The sequence below is a fragment of the Pongo pygmaeus genome, chromosome 17 (genome assembly GCF_028885625.2).
Source record: "Pongo pygmaeus isolate AG05252 chromosome 17, NHGRI_mPonPyg2-v2.0_pri, whole genome shotgun sequence".
In the NCBI taxonomy this organism is placed as follows: domain Eukaryota; kingdom Metazoa; phylum Chordata; class Mammalia; order Primates; family Hominidae; genus Pongo; species Pongo pygmaeus.
The window spans coordinates 56356535-56378018 of NC_072390.2; the positions used below are offsets into that span (position 1 = coordinate 56356535).

At 38.9% G+C, this 21484-nt stretch overlaps 1 pseudogene; it reads left to right on the plus strand.

Annotated features, from left to right (window-relative positions):
* Positions 1-5203: 5203 nt before the first annotated feature.
* Positions 5204-6045, plus strand: LOC129019119 (UPF0235 protein C15orf40 homolog; annotated as a pseudogene).
* The last annotated feature ends 15439 nt before the right edge of the window (positions 6046-21484 follow it).

Here is a 21484-nt window from a genome sequence, read left to right on the forward strand (position 1 = left end):
TGAGACTTACTTACTATCACAAGAACAGCACAGGAAGCACCTGCCCTCATGATTCAATTACCTCCCACAGAGTCCCTCCCACAATGGAATTCAAGATGAGATTTGGGTGGGGACCCAGCCAAACCATATCAGTAGGTAAAAGCTTCAGCTTTGAATTCTAATGTTGTGTCATAAAAACCTAGTCTGCTTTATCTATTGCTTTAACAACTACTTTGTCTTGTAGCATTCTGTGTCTTTTAATGCAGGCACTTCTGTTCTTTTTCAAAAAAAGGAACAGGAATGAAGGAGAAAGGAAGAGGGAAGAACGGAGGAAGAGAGGAAGGGAGGAAGGGAGGAAGGACAGAAGGAAGGAAGGAAGGAAAGAAAGAAAGAAAGAAGGAAAGAAGGAAGGAAGGGAGGGAAGGAGGGAGGGAAGGAGGGAAGGAAGAGAGAGACAGAGAGAGAGAGGAGAGAGATGCCCTGGAGAGTGTGTCTCTGCATTAGCAATTAAAAGCTGTCAGGGAGCTGGTCATTTACCCTCCTCTGAAGATATTTATTTGTATCATACTTACTTTGAATAAAATAGTAAAAGATTATCTTTTTAACTAGCTCAGCAAGTCCCAATCATTTTCAAATCTGAGTTTCTGAAAGGTCTTTGTCCTTCTCTTTTCTAAAGCATTTACATTATTTGAATAAAGTAGCCAGAAACCAGAGTTTTTCAGGAAACTTAAAACCTGAAAAACTAAACAGTTCCTATATAGTTGGCAGGGACCCTATACTGAGTGTTGAGAATTACAGAACATGCTCTTCTACCATTTTCATAGCCATGGACAGGCTGAGCATGCAGGAGGCCAGCCATAATACCTTGTTGAATAAGGCATGCTCCATGTTAGAGGAAAATAAATCCACCCAACCAGACAGTCTCTGTTGGTGATTGCCCTGAGGTCATGATGAATCTTGCAGTGGATGAGCTACTTTTCTTGAGATATAGAAGTCCTGGGACTCAGAGTGGCCTCACTCCCCTGAGCCAGTTGCCTTGCTGTCCTGCTTCCACAGATGGAGAAAATGGTAAAGTGAACCTACTGAAATAACCAGGGAGAGAACCTGAATTCTGATCCTTACTCCATTATTCAACCTGTAGGATCTTGAGTGAATCAAAACACTTCAGAGGCTCTAATTGTTCAGATAGGAGATATGAATAATAACACTTCTGTGGCATACATCACAGCTGGCGTTGGAGGTCAAGTGGAAATATATACATTCCAGGCTTTAGAAATTGTCAAATATAGGATAAATCAGAATAAAGGATGTAAACATTAGTAAGCAAAATGACATGGTTTGGCTGTGTCCCCACCCAGATCTCATCTTGAATTGTAGTTCACATAATCTCCACATGCTGTGGAGGGGACTTGGTGGGAAGTAATCAAATCATGGGGGCAGATTTTTTCCATGTTATTCTCGTGATAGTGAAAAAGTCTCATGAGATCTGATGGCTTTATAAAGGGCAGTTCCCCTGCACACCCTCTCTTGCCTGCTGCCATGTAAGACGTGCCTTTGCTCCTCCTTCACCTTTCGCCATGGTTGTGTGGCCTCTCCAGTTGTATGGAACTGTGAGTCCGTTAAACCTCTTTTTCTTTATAAGTTATGCAGTCTCAGGTATGTTTTTATTAGCAGCATGAGAATGAACTAAAACACAGAATAAATGTGACTGCATTCATATTGCCAGAATAAGTGTTCTTAGCTGCAGGAGAACAAGCCCTCATGCCGGGCCAGATTGATAAGGGGTAACTTGGTGATGATTTGGAGTTTCATGAGGGTCTTGAAGACAAGGGAAAAAGAAAGCATTCTAGGCTGCAAGAAAGGTGCAGAAATAAACCTGGAAGCCAAAACGTTTGATGTATGTTTAAGGAGCAGTAAGTAAACTAGATTACTGGCTGGAGCAGATAGAGTGTGTTAGCAAAGTTGTAGGACATGAAGGTGGAAAAAGTAAGTTGAAGACACACCATTGGAGGCCTTGAATGCCAGGTTTAGATATTTGGGTTATTCAGAATAAAAGAGCCAGTAATTTTAGACTAATGACTTGGCAATAGTGTGCAACTACATCAGGGAGAGATGGGCAGCAGCCAGACCCTACTAGCAACCATTGCTTTCATCCATCTAGGGACAGGATAAGGAACTAAGCTGAAGCGATAGTTGTGCTGGCTGCTCTGAAGGATCTGGTAGCTGAAGAGGCTATAAGGAGAATGAAAAACCACTTCTTCTGAGTTTGGCTGGTGTAAGGAAATGAGATAATATTGTTGGAAATGGGGAACATATAAGAGGGAGTTCTCATCCTGGGAGGAAAAATTAACTCATTTTTCAGCCTCAGTGTTTGAGGGAAGGAACATATGGGGCTTGGAAGGATTCTAATTCACCACACAGAAAAGGGCTTTGAGGAAGGAAAGGGCATGAGGCGGCTTGGACCCCCTCCTCCAACTCCCAGAGAAAGGCAGGAGGCAACCATTGCCAAACATTGATAGATTGAGAAGGCTCTCCAAGAAAGGCATGAGGAAGGCTAAGAGAATTCCAGCAAGGAGGGAGACAGCTTCCAGAGGAACCTGAATAAGGGAGAAAGAAAGGCTGAACTCTCGCATTCAAGCCCTTGGTGGTCTGAGCCTGACCTCTGTAGGTCTCCCACACAGAGGAAAACTGCAATTTAAGACAAATGTTTCTGAATCAGGCAAATGGGGAGTCAAACAGCAAGGAGTGCTAATTTATATTTAAATACAACATTTTTATTACTTTTCTAGAAATTTGACACCAACCCTCATTTTAAACTAGACAAAGCAGCGTAACTGTTTTCTTTCAAAATGATTGACACTCAAAAGATAATACCCTTTAAATTCCTCCAATTAAAGCAAATTTAAGTTTAATTAAAGGAAACTTTAATTAGAAAGAAGATTAAATTTTAATTAAATTTCTCTAAAATCATCATACCGGCCTTTACAGCTAATATTTCTGTCAGAAACCAAATCCCTTCTTAATATTCTAAAATTCTTTTCTAGCATTTTCCTTCGTATTAAAACAGCATCTCACCAGCTGTACCTGCCACTGTGAAAATTATTCCCATCTTAAAATACTGGAAATACAACGGAGAAACCAAAGTCTCCCTGGGAAGAGAAGGAAAAACAACATATTCTATTATTGATGAGATTTTTATTTTCCGTCTCCTCCCAGTCCTTTCTGAAGCGATTAGGTGTGATGGGCCTGCTGTGAACCAGTTGTACTGCATCCACAGCATCAACAAATATTTATGGAACACCTACTGTGTGCATGGCCCTGCACTAAGTTTCCTGTCTAACAGGGAAACATTGTTAAAATTCTAGCTCAGCCAGAGACACCAGCCGACAGAGCCTAGACTACAAGCTACGCCTGGTGGGTTCTTGGCGGCTGCTTGTTCCCAGAGTCAGAAAGAGAAATGTCATCTCCTCACAACTGGTCCGGTATCTTCCCCCGCCCCATGTTGCTTGATGCTAGCGGGAAAGGCCTTGAGTTAAGAGACATAAGTCTCAGATTCTAGACCTAAATTGCCATTAGATAACAATATTATTATTGACCCAGCCATCCCATTACTGGGTATATACCCAAAGGACTATAAATCATGCTGCTATAAAGACACATGCACACGTATGTTTATTGCGGCATTATTCACAATAGCAAAGACTTGGAACCAACCCAAATGTCCAACAATGATAGACTGGATTAAGAAAATGTGGCACATATACAGCATGGAATACTATGCAGCCATAAAAATGATGAGTTCACGTCCTTTGTAGGGACATGGATGAAATTGGAAATCATCATTCTCAGTAAACTATCGCAAGAACAAAAAACCAAACACCGCATATTCTCACTCATAGGTGGGAATTGAACAATGAGAACGCATGGACACAGGAAGGGGAACATCACACTTCGGGGACTGTTGTGGGGTGGGGGGAGGGGGGAGGGATAGCATTGGGAGATATACCTAATGCTAGATGATGAGTTGGTGGGTGCAGCGCACCAGCATGGCACATGTATACATATGTAACTTACCTGCACATTGCGCACATGTACCATAGAGCCTAAAGTATAATAATAATAATAATAATAATAAAAAGAAAAAAATAAAAATAATGTAAGAGAAGAATTTAATGCATATAACATACATGCAATTCATAAAGAGAAAAGAAAGATATTATTCAAGTATGGTGAGATATACTTCTTTGAAAAAAATCCATTTGAATAGAGAAAAGACCAAATGAATATATTCCAAAATAGTAATATGTATTATAAAGAAATAGCATGAGAAATGTGATGATTTTTATACTCTTCCTTAGGCCTCATTATTTTTCAGATTTTCTATACTACGCATGAATTATTTTTATAAAGAGAACAATGCTATTAAATTAAAAGCAGTTATAGAACTCTAAAGATTTATATTAAAATACTACTCTGTGGAGCTGCCCACTTCATATGTTTAAAGTAACTGACACCATTTTGCATATGCTACCTGTGTGAATAGATTCGATAAATAAAATAGGCTTATAAAAACAAACAAACAAACAAAAATATTATCTTTGGGAAAACCCTAAACTCTGCATTTTTCATATTTCTCCTTTGTAAAATGGGTAATAAAACCCAAGGATGTCATAAGGATCAAATGAATTAACGTAGATAGAAAAAGTTTCTGAGAACGGCAAAGTGCTGGTTAGTGTAACGTATGAGGATATTGCTGACTGGCCTTCCCCTTCCCCCCGCAGGTTCTGCCTGCTTTAAACTCTCTAGCTGGGTCCCCAGCCCTTCCCGGATGTCTTCCAGTTCATTGCTTACTGTTCTCACATTCACCGTGCTGTAAAGGTGGTTCTGTTAACCTTCCTTCCCACAACTACCTCCTGTTGCTACATTGCATGTCCTCATTCCTTTCCTCTCAAGACCTCTTTCCTGCTCTCTGTCAACCCATAACCAAGCTCAGTTCCTCCCAGAAGCCAGCACTGAGCAGAGCCCTGGACAGGGAACATTCCCTTGCTCCTAATAACTGCTTTACACATGCACCGTCCTCTAGACTGCTCTATGATCTGGATACTGACATATAGCAGAGCCTCTGCCTCCAGAAATGTAGAACATACTTCAAGATTCCCCACAGAAGATTGAAGTAAAAATAAAATGAGAATAAAGAATTTCATTAAGGCCTCCCCAGGCGGGGATGCTGGGGCTTGGCAGCAGGCTGAAGCAGCTCAGGGCAGCACTGAGTACTCGGGACTCTTACTCGGCTCCCTCTTGGAACCAAGATGCCAAGAAATCTGATGCGATGACCTAGGGTAAAAGCCAGATCAAGGAACCAGAGAGACCACTTCCTCCCTTAGGTCCTGTGGCAGTTGTTCCTATAGGTTGTGTCACCATAGCCATCCAAGCCAAACCTGGCTCCAAACAAAATACTGTAACAGATTTGACAGTAGAGTCGGTAAATGAGGCTATTGCAGCACCTCCATCAGTGGGGGAGGATAATGCTGAGGTTTGTAGCTTATCTGTCCAAGGTCTTAGAACTCAGGAAGAGTGATGTGGTTTTGGATAAGGGTGGTACACCACTGAAAAGGGAGTGAAGCTTTTGGCCTCCACAACTGCAGAAGAAATCTTGAGGAAATTTAAAAAGAAAGCTGAAAAACAAAGCAAGGAATGGAAAATACATCCTTGAGAAACTTTTATTGCTAATGATGAATAGGCTGTTACAAGCACATTCAAATATATATATATATATTTGAATAAGACTCCAAAAAGTAGACATTTAAAAAGTAATATATGTTGAACACAGGTTCTAAAATCCCTGATCCCAAACAGCCTGGAGCATGTTACTCTGATTTCATGGCATTATAAAATAACAGGGCTGGAAAGAATATTCAAAGTGAACTGATTTAACACCTTTCATTCTCTGGTGGGGCTTCTGATATCCAGGAGTTGACGGACTTGTTCAAGATCATAACATGCAAGAAGGTGACTAAAACCCAACGCCTTTGACTCCTTGTTGAATGCAGTTTATCCTGCTTATAAATTAAAATTACCATATCTCCACAACAGTTCTGGAATTCTGGGGATTGAGTTCTAATCCCGTTTACAAGTGACAGAAAATCTGTTACACTGCTTTGTAGTGTTACCCTATATTTTTAAATGCTTATCTAAATGAAAAAAATAATTTTTTACATCTTTTAAAGACTATATTGACCATTTTGTAAAAAGGTAATGAAAAACCATAACTTGTAATTAAATGTGAATTATAATTTTTGAGAAAAAAAGAATTTCATTAAATGAATGCTATCATGAATTTGCTTGACAGGAAGAAAATCTCTTCTTCACATGTTTCTAGGTTGAGTTTCCCATCCCTGTAAAGAGGCTGTGCTGAGCTCTGTACCCTGTACTCCCAGTACATGTCCATCACACACCCCATTTCCTTCAGTTCTAATACGTGCAAGAGCCTGTGCTTCATGCTCTGGAGAGATGTTCTCTAATTTTATGTATTATTATCCCCTAACACACTAGGTGCCTCCTCCCCAGGGTGCCTTTCGCCCTGGACCTGGAACACCACTGTCTCCTAAATCATTTCCTCACCCAATCTTCAAAATCTCAACCAAACCCAACCTCCTGGAAGTGTCTGACTTTTCAGCCTTTTCTTCTGAATTCTTGTATTCCTAGTATTTGGTAACACAGGATGAATTATTTGATACAGGATTTGGTGTTGTTCTTTGCTATACCCTGTGTGTCAGATCTATCTCCTCACCTCCCTACAGCTTTTCCAAGGAAGGATCTGTGTCTTTTGCTCTTTCTGGAGCTCTTGCTGTGCTCAGGCCGCTGCTGCAGGCATACTAGGGAACCAAGAAACACTTCTTCCTTAACTGTTTTTTAAAAGGGAATAGAAGCCCTATTCTATTTTGTCAGGTGCAAGGTAAACCAGAGACGTAGTAATTCTCACAAAGCAGCAGAGACTCTGATTACATGAGCCTAGAAGCAAGCAAAAACGAGTGATAGAAATAGAAAATGGAAGATCAACGAAGGGTGCTTAAGTCAGTGAGTTTAGCATGAGATAGAAGTGAAAATATGGAGACTGACTTCTAGGAGTGTGTGGGAGTTTGAGAGACCCTGAAAGTGAGATAAATAAGTCAAGAGCAGAGACCACAGAGAAGATTGTGTTTCCATGGCCAGCTCCTGGCCTGGAGCTCCATCATTCAACTGTGAAATGGGTACAGTGTCATTCTCACACTCGTACTTTAAGGACTTTTGTGAGACCTAATTATTTATTATTCATAAAGGGCTTTGAACTCTCCACATGAAAGACACCAAGAGATGTTCAAAGTATGAGTCAGTATCATTATTAGCTATAGTTCAACTCAAAGTGAGAGGAAAAAATACGACCATTTTCAGTGCACCTGTCATCTTGGTCTTTTTTATCATTTGTAGGATTTTTGTGGCTAAATCAGAATTGCTCTTCATTACTTTTTCACTGGCAATTAAAAAAAGATCAAAATGGAACTTGTAACAAGGAATCCAAATACTAATTTTTTGCTCTCTATAAAAAGGTAAAACATACGTCTCAGAAATATCTCGGGAATACTTTTCTCTTTAGACTATCTGCAAGAATTTCAGGGAATAGGTGACTTTACTGCCTTAGAAAAACTGGAGCTCAGAGAAATGGAGGAAGAAGGTAAAACTCACCAGTTTTAAATGTTGATTTTTTTTTCTTTTTTACACCAATTGCCAAACCTCCAAACTGCCAAAATGATGGAACACTTTTTTTTAAGCTGAAGCTCTGAATAAAACTATCGTTCTTATTATCAAAATGCTGCCAACAATAAATCCTGACATATATTCTCTCTCTCCTTCTATCCACCACCCCCTTGCCCCCACCAGCAGCACAGTCTTTGGGAGGTGAGTTTCTCAAAGTTCCAGTGGGAATGGAGTTTGATCATTTTCTTTGCTGTTCTGGCTCAAGCTTTCTTTGGGGTTTGTTTTCCATCATGGGCTGATGTCTGTGGGTCATGTCCTTCTCTTGCTGAGGCCTCTGTTTGCCTCTGGCTTTCTTTATTTCTTGCCTTTTTCTTGACCTGTTTGCTTTCAAGAATACCTTTACTGAGAATCTGCTCACTTCAGTCTTTAACAAAATGAGAATTAGGACCAACCACAGTCATTGTTCTCACTTCTTTCTGGCATTTCTCTTTTCTCTCTGACATACATTAGTTCATTCACCAAAGTGAACATGTGTGTTGGAGTTGCAGATGGAGATTAGGGATGAGCAAAAGGTTTCAGCTACTCAAACACCCTATTTCCTTCCCTATCTTAGATTAATCCTTCCTGGGAACCTTCATATGAATTTTTAAATAATGTTTAAAGATGACAAGTGGAGAATAAGTTGGCTTGAAAATAAACTGCCAAACTAGAATACTTTCTGCTCTGCCTGCCAAAACTGGGAGTTGAGAGGGCTCTACACATCATTATCCTTCCACAATAGCAGATGCTGTCTAAACAACAAAAGGAGGTGAGGTGGCCCACCTGGATGGACTGCTAGGTAATCCATATTGTCCCTGATCCAAAAGAGTCATAGGATCTTGAACTGTGCTATGGGTTTATTAGTAATTCACCAGAGGCTTTGTGTCCATATTCATGGTATTCACAAGTATTCTTTGAGGGGCTTTTCATCCCATAACGATAATTGGGTACCACATAACTACTCAACCTAAAATATCTTAAATGTGTGTTTAATAATTCCTCTCTTTCTATAAATTATTTCTCCAGAATTTGTTGTTGGTTTTTGTTGTTGTTGCTAGGGGAGTATATTATATAATATAAACAACAAAAGGACCCCCATTTCAATAATATTTCCTTAAACATAATAATTTAAAAACAACTCTTAATGCTCAGAGAGATACAAGGGATAGTAACAATGAGAAATGGACCTTTTAAAAGACTCCATGATATTCTTCTTTCTTTATTCTCTGGCTCAGAATTCTATTTCTTAGAGAATCTCTATCTAAATCTTCCATTTTAAACACACATACACATGCAAATACCCGCTCCACTCTCACACCCTATACACAGATAAACATGGTACTTCTTATTAGCTTCACTTTTAATACCAGTCCTCATTTTCAAATTTCCTCAGACATTATTTGTTCCCTTACAAAACACTATACTCATCTCTGACTTATCACCCATAACCAAACATTTGAAAGCAAATTACTCAACCATTATATCCAGCACTACAGTGGAGATGGGTGACCTATATTCTGATCCCAGCTTTGCAAATAATTAGTTTTGTGACCCAGAATAATTTACTCTAAGTCTAATTTCTTCATCAGTAAAATACAGAACATAACTGTCTTGTCTATTTGCAAGGTTGTTGTAAGAAATACTTGAAAACTGAATATGAATTTGAAGTAGAATGCTTATTATTGTCCATATCTACCTTATGGCATCTCTGCTTCTGCCATCCTCTCTGATAGTGTCTCTGCTGATTGCCACTTCTCCCATTTATTATTCACTCTTTCATTTATTGAACACACATTTGTCATATACCAACTCTACGCCAGGCAGTGGAAACTCACAGGTGCACGGAGAAGGCTGGCATTTCAGCTGAATATGGCACCCCTATATGAGAAGTACCCAAAATTCTGGAGGGCACCTACCCCAGAGGATGAAAACATAAAAGGATTCAAAGCAGTTCATCAGTATATAAACAGAACGGACATGTGCCTTATCGTGTTTTCCATCTCAGTCACTCACCATTCATTCCTCTTTCCTAATAGGATCTTCTTTTGAGGAATTTGCTCTTTCTTCATTGGCCAAGGAGCAGACTCAACCAGTGCTGATTGAGTTCTGACCTAACACACAAAATTTGTTCTATGGTGGCAGAGAGCCTTTAAATAGTAGTAATTTACTGATTATTGACATGGCCTTTGACCCAGCTTTCTCTGACATAAGACTGTTGCAATCGTTACACGTCTTGCTCCTCCAGAACTGGCTCCATTTCTACGCTCTTCCAAGCCTGGTTCTCAGCCTTTTATGTGAATTAGCAACATACTCCACTAAACATGATTTTTCTTTTAGGAGCTGGAGTTGCCTACAACACAACAAAACTATGTGTTAAAAAAATACACCTATATGCTAAATGTACTGTGCCTTTGTGACTATATCTGAAATATACAAGCCTAAGGTCTCAATCCATATTTATTCATTCAACCAACAAATATTCATCGAGCATAAACTATGCATCTGGCATTGTACCAGCTCACAGACAGGAGAGGAGGACAAACAGTTAACAGGTAATTAGAAAGATAATGTGTGGGAAGGAAAAGAAGCTCCCACTGAAGATTGTGGTGGCAGACTGGAACTGAGAGAAGACTTTCCATGAAGAAGTCATATTTTTCCTCAGACATAGGGTATGAGGAGGAGTCTGCTGGTTAGAGGGAATGGGGATGGAGTTCTAAAGTGAGGGAACAATAGGTCCCCCAAGGTAGAAAAGCGTGCGCACAGCTTGCTCCTCTCCATTTCGTGCATCCCCAAGCTGCAGAGCAAAGGGATATCAAGACGAAGCTAGGAAGTAGAGTGTTATTCCTGGTTCCACAGCTAATTCACTGTGAACTTGAAAAGACAATTACTTTTTTAAAAAAATGCAATAGTTTTGGGATACCGGTGGTTTTCAGTTACTTGAATAAATTCCTTAGTGGTGATTTCTGAGATTTTACTGCACCTGTCACCTGAGTAATGTACACTGTACCCAATATGTAGTCTTTTATCCTTCAACCCCTCCCAACATTTACCTGCTGAGTCCCCAAAGTCCACAACATCACTTTTATGCCTTGCAGCCTCATAGCTTAGCTCCCATGCATAAGTGAGAACATAGATATTTGGTTTGCCATTCCTGAGTTATTTCACTTGGAATAATGGCCCCCAGCTCCATCTAAGTTGCTGCAAAAGACATTATTTTGTTCCTTTTTATGGCTGAGTAGTATTCCATGGTGTCTATATACCAGATTTTCTTTATCCATTCATTGATCAGTGGGCACTTATGTTGGTTCCATATCTTTGCAATTGCAATGTGCATGTGTCTTTTTCATAATGACTTCTTTTCATGTGGGTAAATACCCAGTAGTGGGATTGCTGGATCAAATGGTAGTTCCACTTTTAGTTCTTTAAGGAATGTCCATACTGTTTTCCATAGTGGTTCTACTAATTTACATTCCCAACAGCAGTGTAAAAGTGTTCTCTTTTCAGCACACCCAAGCCAACATCTATTGTCTTCTGACTTTTTAATTACGATCATTCTTGCAGGAGTAAGGTGGTATTTCATTGTAGTTTAATTTGCATTTCCCTGATGACTAGTGGTGTTGAGCATTTTTTCATATATTTGTTGGCTGTTTGTACATCTTCTTTTGAGACATGTCTATTCATGTCCTTTGCCCAGTTTTTGATGGTATTATTTTGTTTTGTTTGTTTGTTTGTTTTGCTTATCTGTTTGAGTTCCTTGTAAATTCTGGTTACTAGTCCTTTGTCAAATGCATAGTTTGTGAATATTTTCTCCCACTCTATGGGTTGTCTGTTTACTCTGCTGATTATTTATTTTGCTGTGCAGAAGCTATTTAGTTTAATTTGCCGTCATGTATTTATTGCTGTTTTTGTTGCATTTGCTTTTGGGGTCTTAGTCATGAATTCTTTACCTAAGCCAATGACCAGAAAGGATTTTTTCCAATGTTATTTTCTAGAATTTTTATGGTTTCAGGTCTTAGATTTAAGTCTTTGATCCATCTTGAGTTGACTTTTGTGTAAGGTGAGAGATAGGGATCCAGTTTCATTCTTCTACATGTGGCTTGAAAAGGCAATTACTTTTGTATGCCTGTTCCCTTGTCTGTGAAATTAGGTTGGAGAGAAACATAATATGGATGGTTTCTACGATTTTATGATTTTGTATATTTCTAACGTCTAGTATTAGATGAATAAAGGATAGGGCATCAGTCTCCTTTCTGCTGCTCCCTGTGACATGAGAAGTTAATATAGGTACAGAAAATTTGCAGAAGTAAAAAGAGGACACAAAGGTTTGGATGAGTGGAGTGTAAAAGGAAGAAAGGCAAAAAGTTGCCAAAGATGCCTGCACTGGTTTTTGGTTTATCAATAACTAATCCTACATAAAATTTGTTTCTTTCTTGTTTGCTATTCAATTTAGGACAGCACCTCTTTCATATCGCTTACACAATGCATTATATCTGTGTGTGGTATGTCTCTGTGTTTGTACTCCTGTGCTTTTTTTTTACTACTAATTTTTAAAATGGAATGCAGTTATAAGTAGGCCCAATGCCTCAAATTATATCCAAAAATTGGCAGAGTTGGTGATTCAGCATAACTGATGTGACCCCATTGGATGAATTAATTACCAAAAATCCTACCTACCTGTTTAGAGAGTAATTCTCTGGGAAGTAGGGGGCAGTCAGCCAAGAAATCTACCTGTTGGTCATCAGTGAGGATGTGCATTTTCTCAGTTCATAGTCCTTTGCCCCTAACACCATTCTTCTCTGAATGACTAAAGAGATCTGAGCAAGGGACAGGTCAGAGCTGGGAGATGAGATAAGTACACCCCTGGGAGGACAGCCCTATGACCAGAGAAGAAAGAAAATGGTCTGAAAAGAAACCACACTAATAAGATCTGAACTTCCTTTGAGTTCCAAGACATAAGAGATCCTTGCAAATCACTTTCTGTATAAAAAATGTAAGCACAAAACTGTAAGCAAGTCCGCTTTCCAATACAATTTACTGAAAGAAAAATGAATATTTAAAAAGCTTTGTTCATAGCTATGTACTATTCCCAGGTGTAAGAAGCAAAATCGAATTCAAACACAAGGTGAGCTCAGTTCCTACAAGGAGTTGATGTAACCTCAGTAATGTTAAGAAACACAACTTCCCAGATTGTGCAGGAAAAATATCTCACCAGAGGTCAAGAAAGCAGTGCCTCTCCAGGCATACTGTGATGCACTCAAGACTGGGGAGCAGGACCTGTGGGGTCTGAAATGTAGCTTCATTCTCACTGCTCTCATTCTCGATGTTGCTCTTCTGATATATAATACACATCACTATCATTAAATCTTAGCCCACCCCTTTCCTATATATTGGAACTCCCTCTCCTTTTCTTCCCACTTGACTATGTACTACCCATCCCAAAGGTCAAATTGATGTTTGGTTGGCAACCACTGGGAAGCTTTTCCAATTCAAACTAACCTTGTGTGGCATGTTTTCATCTAAATTCCTATGGAAACCACTGTATAAATCATTCATGTGGCCCTTAAAGCATTCTTATCTTATTATTTTGAATTAAATCAGATAATTAATATGAGAATTCATTGAAAGTTATAAAGTGATAACCCAGCATTTTTCAAATCATATTCCACAATAAAACAAATAGTATTTTTTTAAAAAAAAAGTATTGCCTAGTAAGTGTGAGGAACACTATTTATGGGGAGGCAAAACTATTTATGGGGATAGAAATCAAATTTGTGGTTGCCTGTGAGAAGGGAAGTGAGGGGGAAGAGGATTGACTGGCAAGGATTATGAGAAAACTTTTGAGAGTGATAGAAATATTCTATATTTTGTTTGGGATTTTGGCTACAAGAGCGTATCCATTGGTCAAAACTCACCAAACTGTATATTTTTCTGTATGTAATTCTATCTCAGTGAAAAAGTTAAAAAGGTATCTTTATCACAAAACTTCAAAAAGCTTCTATCAGGTTATTATACATTATAAACCTCCAGAAAGTGGATACAGCACCTTACTTGTCCAAAGTACCCTTCTTTTCTAAAGTGTTCTTGAGATAGCAGTAATCTATGGGAAGCTCTATTATATAACATCTATTTTCTATTACTAAACTTGATTCTCCAGGGCAGAGACTGGTTTCATGGCTCTCTGTACCCACAATCCCTGGCACAAGATCCCATGGACATTCGGTAAATGTGCCTTGTTTCTGCTCTGGCTGAAGATAATGATGTAGATGATGATGCAAAGTGTTATCATAAAGGTAAGGGTAACTTGCCCCAGGTCACAGCCTCAAGACCACAGTAATCTAAGCCCCAGGGAGCATGAGCTCCCAGCATGAGCTCTCTTGCTACAGCAGCAGAATGGCAGGGGGGATATTTTGGTACGAGGGTTCTAATAGTGGCTCTCAGGTCTCAGGATGTGGTTGCATTCTCTAATCCTGTAGAGGTCACGCTGCCAGTTTCTGAGAACTAATTCTCCCATAAGACACCCATCAAACATTCTGGAGCTGGGCACTAGGGATTCCACAGTGAATAAAATGCAGTATTTTCCCTCAGAAAGCTAGTCTAGTGGGGCAGTGAGACGAAGAGATAACTTAAAATGCAAGCGAGCAGAAGCAGGGGCTATGTGAGCACAGGGCGGGCATAACTCATTTAGCTCCGGGAGGATTTAAGATACTGATATTTGCCAGTTGGAGATGGTGGTAGAAGTCATTCCAAGCTGAGAGATAAAGATAATAAGGTGATACATTTGGAAAGTACTTTACATGTCAAATGAATGTAACTAATATGCTTTATCATCTTACACAGGTTATTTATCTTTAGCTACCTCATGCCAAAATAAACATAACAGTGGTTTGTTTGTGTCTAGTAAAGCTGGAACATAGAGTTTCTGGGGCATGAAGGAGATATGGTTGGATGAGCTTGTGCCAGGATAGGAAGCTCTTGTGGATCATGTAAAGAAGACTGAACTTTTCCCCAGGACAACTTAAAGAGAGTGGCATAACCACATACATATTAGAATGTCACTGAAGTCTGGATCATACAGCTAATTTCATATAGATTTGTGTTCTTCAAGTGATTTTATTTTCAGAATATTAGTCTCATTTCCTCAAATATATTGTAAACTACTTGAGGGCAAGATTTTTTTTTTCTTTTCTTTTTTTGAGACAGGGTTTCTTGCTCTGTCACCCAGCCTAGAGCACAATGATGCAATCATGGCTCACTGCAGCCTCAACCGCCTGGGCTCAAGCAAATCCTCCCACCTCAGCCTCCCTAGTAGCTGGGACCACAGGCACATGCCACCATGCCCAGCTGATTTTTTAACTTTTTTGTAAAGATGAGGTCTCACTATGTTACCCAGGCTGGTCTCAAACTCCTGGGCACAAGCAATCCTCCTACCTCGGCCTCTCAAAATGCTGGGATTGTAGGCAGGAGCCACCATGCCTGGCCAGGGCAAAACTATCATCTCATGAAGCAAGCAGCGACATACTGAGACCACACAAAATGTGCTTGATATGTATGTCTTAATTAATGATAATACTATTACCTGGCTTCTTTCTAGATATCTTAATAACATTTATAAAGTTTAATACTGTCACATTATAAAGCAGAGATCAGAAATCCTAGAGCACAGGATTTCGTATTTTATACGTTTTACAAAGAGATACGGTTTTTATTTTCTGAAAGCTTTTACATTCACCCTGAAAACATGTAGGTGGGTGACTGTTGGAGAAGACTAGGCAATGAATGAGAAGGGCTGCTAATCAAAAGGCCAAGGTGGAATTGGGGAAGAGGAACCACTTAAGTGCAAGAGATCCTGTTACAAGGCAAGGGGAAACAAGAATGTGGGGAGAAACTAAAAGTTGGCCAAGGGTAAAGAATAGGTAGAACTGATTAAGACAATCTTGGTTAAAGATCTATTTACTAGTGAGTACAAAGTCTTCTTCTGAGACCACTAGATTTAGTGTTCAAAGGAAAAAACAAATATACAACTAAATTGAGAAAAATCAATGATGACTTTGTAGACTATTTAAGACTTGACCTGAGTGAGTTATTTTGTTTTGTTTTGTTTTGTTAATCGTTGCCTATAAGCAAAAACACACAATACAAACACACTTGGATTCTGATGTATCTCGGCCCCTCTTAGGATTCACAAGCCCTGGATATTGCCCTCTAGGCCACACAATCCTTCTTCTCCCTCACAAAGATAAATTTCATATCAGTCCGGCAGTCAGCCATCATCTATTCCCAGGGGAAGAGTATATAGCATGACCTCCCTTGAAATATTAGCTCTATTTGCACAGGTTTGCGTGGACCACATTACTTATGAGTCACCAAGGGGAAACGGGGCCTCCGGTAGATAAAGCGATCAGCACAAACCTCTGTAAATAAATCGGAAATTTCAATGAAGGTCATGCCAGGACTGATTTATTCCTCAGCACCCTATGAAATAATGTTGACCAGGTAAGTGGTTTTCATTTTTTCCTCCATCCACGTAAGTGATAACTTTTCTGCGCTAAGGAGCTTGTCTTTCATGTTACAATGAGCATCTCGCTAGAGAGATAATACACCCTGAAGGAAATAACCTTTTATTATTATACTAGATACTAGTGAAAGGCCAGATCATCTAGCAAGAATTTTGTTAATTCAATCTGGTGGTACAAGTTCTCGTAACAGAATTTTATGGAAGAGCTATTGCTCAACCACAGAAACTGTTTTTTATTCAATAAACAGAAGTGGAGCACCTTCCTTTAGGAAGCATGTGCAGAGTATGAGGTTAAGCAACGTAAGGAAGATGAAGATGGCTACACCACGGTCCCTGAAAGCCTCCCCATGTCTCCATTGGAAACCCCCAACTATTCTGAAGTGTCAAGAAAATGTCTATGGCATGTTGATAAACCAATTTGCTAAATAAATAATCATTCAGTCAACCTACATGTATTGTGCATTTTCTGATCACAAGACTTTATGTTAAATATTGGAGCAAGGAGACAGGATATGTGAAATGAAAACTGAAGAAATAATTTCTTACATTCAGAATCCTACAAGGCAGTCGAGTTTTATCGTATAAATAATCATTCCAGTGAGAAAAAAATAGCCAATCAAATTAGGTGTTGTTTTTGTTTTTTTTTTTAATTTTGAAGCTGAAAAGCCATATATCTTTTTTAAACTGAATTTTCTACTTTTCCATCTGTCTTATTACACATATCCCATATGTAGCAAAGAGACTTCAGGACACCAAAGAATTGCCTTCTAAGCAGGAAAAAATAAATTCTTGAGCGAATTGTTGAGAAAGGTAAAGAGAAGGCTTCAAAAATCAAAGATAAGAACTAGACATTAATTAGTTCTTCACAGAAGAAGATAAGAGGCCAATAATGCTGAAAGTTTGCATCAGGAATTCTCATTCCCCGTATGACTCTTCCAGGTTTGGTTGGAATTTACAGCATTAATGGTAACAGCCCCTGCTTTGATTTATATCCAGAATCATGATAGAAGTCATCTCTTCAGTATGTGAGGGTGCCATTAGAAACTATAGCTGAGGAGAAAAGGAAGATGTCCGTCCTCCCAGTGTTCATAGAAACACCAATCAGACTCATTTTGAGAAAGGATTCTCTGGTTCCCTTTTAAAAACTCATTTATATGCAAGCAATTGATAAGTTCCTTGGAAGACGCTTCTATCTGTTCATAAAACCTCCTCATATTAAGGAGCTCATTGTGTACCCAAGAATGAAAAATGTGGATTTTGTTGCACAAGCTAGTTCTTATTCATACAGATTTTCTTATCTTCACCCTCTCTTATAGTTTTCTAACTTCGTGCAGTTTCACTTTTCTTCTAACAAATATCTCTTCTGTTGGGGCATGGCCTCATACCATGTAGAGGAAAACACAAAATGTTGGTCTTTCTATCTGTAGCAACTCTGATCTGCAGTAGGGTGTGAGCACACATTCTGGATTTTATATATATATATATATATATATATATATATAATTTTCTTGGATTTTCAGTCCCTGCTTACAAAGGTTTCAGAACATTTTAACTGGTTAGGACATAAGCAGAAACCTGAGGGCTGCTAGTTGTCATGCTGCGGCACTTGCCTGTATCTTCTGCCTTTTTTTCCATTCGATCCGGCTTTATGTGTGCTTTGATCCAGGCAAAACATAACAAAGATATTTTTCAGATTCAAAACTCCAACTATATATCCACCGAGGGCAAAGCTGAAAACCATCATTAGGCAACAACGATGCTTTGAAATTCTGGCTGTAGAATTTTGTGGAGCATACTCTCCTTCCCCTTTATGTGAATAAAACTCTTTATAATGCTTCAAATTCATAATGCCTCCCGGTTTCCCTGTAATGCAGCCTTGCTTTGCTATTCCCTCCTTGCTGCTAAAGAAACAGAGGACAAGAGTGGCTAAATAACTTGCCCAAAGTTATTCACATGGATTAAAATAAGAATATTAAAACTATTGTAGAGAATGAAGTGAATGTTCGCTGCAGTCAGAGATTCTTCCTGTGGCAATGCCTATTGCCTGAAGTAAGTATTAGCATCAACTACCACCTGCCAGTTCAAACCTCATGCCTTCTCTAAGACTAGCTCATGTCCCACTTCCACAAGGTCCACTTCTTCCAAATCGGCCTTTGATGAACCTCTCTAAGACTTATTAATGTCACAATTGAGCTCTTGAGCCTTTACTATGTCTGTTTCTATAAAGTCCAAATTGTCAAAGTCTTAAAGTTAGTAATATATCTGCTATTTCTTTCATTGTCTGCAATGATACTCATCCTATATTATGGTAACAGTAGTAACTCAGTAATTATTTCATTGATTAACAAAAAGCAGTAGATTAAAAGTGAAAAAAAAGCATGGACTTGAGTTGCCAATGATCAACTCTTTTGTACAAGTCTAAGTTTCAATGTTCCAATCTATAAAATGAAAATGTTAAATAATATGCTTTCCAATAGTGATCCTAAAAGTAGACTTCTATGATTGTATTGTTCTACTTGCACATACCCTTTGGAAGTGCCCAAAGGAGGGGAAGTTTTCTTATGTTTTCCCATTTCTTGCCCTTCTGCATTCCACATATTCCTTCAACCCTAATCCAACTAACTCACCACTTCCAGAAGGGCTTAGAGAGGTGTTACTGAATGACTACTAAATGGACTACTTCTAGTCTATTTAACTTGTCTACATTTGAAAACATGTATTTCAAGACATATTGAAGCAAAGCTGAAGACTCTAAACATGGACTCATCAGCTACATGTTACTCTCTGTCTCCAGTATATGGAGAAGGAGCAGAGCCAAATACATTTTTCTAGAATCCAGAAATAAAAATAGGGTGAACAGAGATTTTTTAAAAGACATTGAAATTGCATATGAAAGTTCTCAGTCATTGAATGAGGAAATTTGTCTCTGACATGCGTTATTTCATGATAGACAATGTGCATTCAATCTGACATCATGAGATCTGACTTTTGGTTCAACTTCTGCTGTCTAAACAGATATTTGGCAAATTGAAAATAGTCTTTCATCTCCCTTCCAGCACTAACATTGTAACATTTGAGAGGTCTGATGGGGCCTCCTCTATCTCCAATGAGTAACCCCATACCTGACTTCCCAAGACCCCCTTTTCCTCCTGGGTAGTGTTCTCTTCCTCTAAACCATGCCCTCCTCAAACAGCTTCTAAAGGATGGACCTGTTCTAACAGATTCCATCTATATCAGTGTCATACACATGTGTCTCAGCTCTTCAAAAACCTGCCACTGATGTAAAATACTTGACACATGAAGTAAGTTCATGCTGTCCATTCACATGCATACGTGAGAATACAGGATCTCCATGAAATCTGTCCAGCATGGAAAAAGAAGTGACTGTTGGATCACAGGAAGGAGTCACCCATGTTCCCTCTCTGTTGACCATCTTCCTCAATTTTCACCAGGTATCTGTTTTGCCTTATAATCTGATATGTTAAAAAATACCAAATGGTGTACCAGAATTAAGGAAACCAATCTCACAAAACATTTTGCCAGTAATTTTCTACCAGTTTTAAAACTCTCATTTTCCATAAGAAAGTGATGACATAGGACAGGCCCAGTGGTTCATGCCCATAATCCCAACACTTTGGGAGGCCAAGGCAAGTGAATTGCTAGAGCTTGGGAGTTCGAGACCAGCCTGGCCAACATGGCAAAACCTCATCTCTGCAAAAAATACAAAAAAAATTAGATGGGCATGCTGGTAGTCCCAGCTACTCAGGAGGCGGAGACAGGAGGATCGCTTGAGCCCAGGAGGCAGAGGTTGCAGTGAGTCAAGATCGTGCCACTGCACTGCAGCCTGAGTAATAGAGTTAGACTCTGTCTTAAAAAAAAAAAAAAGAAAAAGAAAAAGAAAGAAAGTGATGACATAACATAATGAATGGATTCACAAAGACCCAAAGCATGAAGTACCTTTCCTGGTCTCAATTCCTTCATCTATATAGTGAAATGGTTGCACATGTCCAAAATTACAGAAATGATTTAGTAACTTAAGGTGAATCAAGATAATAGACTATCATGCAGCCATTAAAATAAAAATTACAAAAACCTTGTAATAACATGGAAAAAAAATTCTAAGTCAATGTTACATGTGGTAGAAAAATATTTTATTGCATTTTTGCTTCAGCAACCATACAAATAAAAATGCATACACTACAAAAAAAGTGACAATAACTATTTAGGGTAGTTTAATAATGGGTTATTTAAATGACTGATACCAGCTTGAAAAATCAGCCTTTTCAATAAACAATGGAGTGGTTAGAATGATTGCTGCAGTCTCATCCAGCTATCAGACTCCATGATCCTTTGATAACACATTCATGTTGATGTGTTCAACAAGTATAAATGAGATAAGGAGATCCTCATAAAGATAAAAGATCCATTTTAAAAATCTGGAGAAAGTGCCTTTATGAAAAAGCCATGACTGTATAGATTTGTTTGTTTCATATAGTTTTAAAATAAGGGAAAGATGATATGTCCCTTCTCCAAAGTTTTTCCTGAATCCAGGAAGGATTAGGCACACTAGTTCCTTCTTTGTATCTTTAATAGAGACAGCACTTTACACATGGCACAAGGACTGTTTGTTTGTACATCTGACTTTCTTTGGAAACTGTGACCCCCACGAAAGTAAACGTATGACTTTATTCAATTTTGACTCTCCAGAACCCAGCAAAGTGCTTGGCATACAGATGGGGCCAAATTCAATGTTAGCTTTAAGAAATGAATAAATGAATAAGAGAAAATGAGTATAGGTGGATTAGCATCCTTCCTTTCAAGACAGATATACCACAGGTGCTCAAGGGCTTGGGTCCTATCCCAGGGCCAGTGGTTTCTTTCTGTTTGTTTTCGCCTCAAGCCATTTTCATATACATTGGCCACTAGGGTATCTTCTTGTTGCCAGAGAAACATGATTTACACTTCACCTCACAGGCTGAAGGTTTGGCAGACAAGACTCATTAAACTTTAGAGTGTTCCATGTTCCCCTTCCTTGCTTATTGTTTTAGTCAGCATTGCTAATAAACCACCCTTGCTCCTACTGATTTATTCTCTGGCTGGGCTCATCTTTACAGAGTATGCTAGAAGGTCCTCCAACAACCTCTTTCACTCCCATAGAGAGGACCATGAGTATGTTGGGGGCTGTGTTAGTCCTCTGATCCTCTTCAGAGAGAGAAA